Genomic DNA, 1,384 nt, shown 5'->3' on the forward strand with positions numbered 1-1,384 from the left:
TGGTTTGGTTTTACCATGATGAGGCTGACGGGGGCGTGTCTGCTAGACTGATATCTGATAATGACGGGGTTGGAGGGTTCATGTCTCCTTTCCTTTCCTTTTTCTTTCTTTCTTTTCTTTTTCCCCCTTGCTGTCTCTACGGATAGACACCCTTGTCTGGTATTTTGAAGATTTGGGGGCCTTTTTTTTCCATCCGACTATCCTTCCTCCAAATTTGTCGACCAATACGAGAGAGGGACAGTTGCTGGACAAGGAATGGGGAGAAGGGTCGAGGAGTTGTGTTCGATCTGAGCCGGCAATTGGCAAGCCCGACACGTAGCACCCGTGGTCCCGGTGGTAGCGATACTCGCAGTAGACAGAGTAATCTGTACGGATACCGGTCACCATCGTCACCCGCAACTAGTTACCGAGCACGGAGCACGGAGCACGGAGTACGGAGTAGCATCGCTATAGGTATGATCTGTAGAGATTACGGCATTATACGAGTACGTACATTATTATACGTACGCTATTACATGTACGTACTCGTACAGACTATATACACACGGTAGTATCATCATCAACAGCAGTCACCCGTACCCCGGTTTCCGGCTTGCAAAACATGACCAGATTGGGTAGGCGCCGGTCTGCCCAGACTTTTTTTTTCAACGTCATGTCATGACATGTCGCCGGTCGGACAGCTGCCTGCCTGCCTGGTGGTACAATACTCTCTCCCCTCTCTCCCTCTCTCTCTCTCTCTCTCTCTCTCTCTCTCTCTCTCACGCACACGCACACGCACACGCACACGTACACGCACAAGACGGGTATGAATACGATACGATACATGTGGTCGTACTTGGACGGACGACCTCTATATTACTTGAACCTTGCACAGCCTCTCTCTCTCTCTCTCTCTCTCTCTCTCTCTCTCTCACGCACACGCACACGCACACGCACACGTACACGCACAAGGTCACACCCTTCTCGAGCCGAGCCGAGCCTCACGCGTCTTGGATGCCTACGGGTCGCCTTGGCCCATCGGAGGAGACAGAGAGAGAGATGATGCTTCCCTCTTTGACTCACTCGCCACCACTCCTCATTCGTCGACACCTCGGGGGAGGGGGAGGGGATTTACGATCAAGTGCCCATATATCTCGTAACTCGTACGTGCAGTTGACCGAGCGAGAGAGGGATAAAAAAAAAAAAGAGAAGACGAGTAGACTTGATTGGATATTTCTTTTTCTTTTTTTTTGTCTCTTATTTCTTTCCGCTTCTCTCGATGGTTGGTCATGGCATTAAATGATGTGACCCTGTTCCCTGTTCCCTGTTCCTTGTGCCCTGTTCCCTGTGCCCTGTGCCCTTTGTCCGCCTATCTGGCCCCCCCGCCGCCCCCCCCTCTCCCCCT

Source organism: Geosmithia morbida (assembly GCF_012550715.1).
Source record: "Geosmithia morbida isolate 1262 chromosome Unknown scaffold_13, whole genome shotgun sequence".
In the NCBI taxonomy this organism is placed as follows: Eukaryota; Fungi; Ascomycota; class Sordariomycetes; order Hypocreales; family Bionectriaceae; genus Geosmithia; species Geosmithia morbida.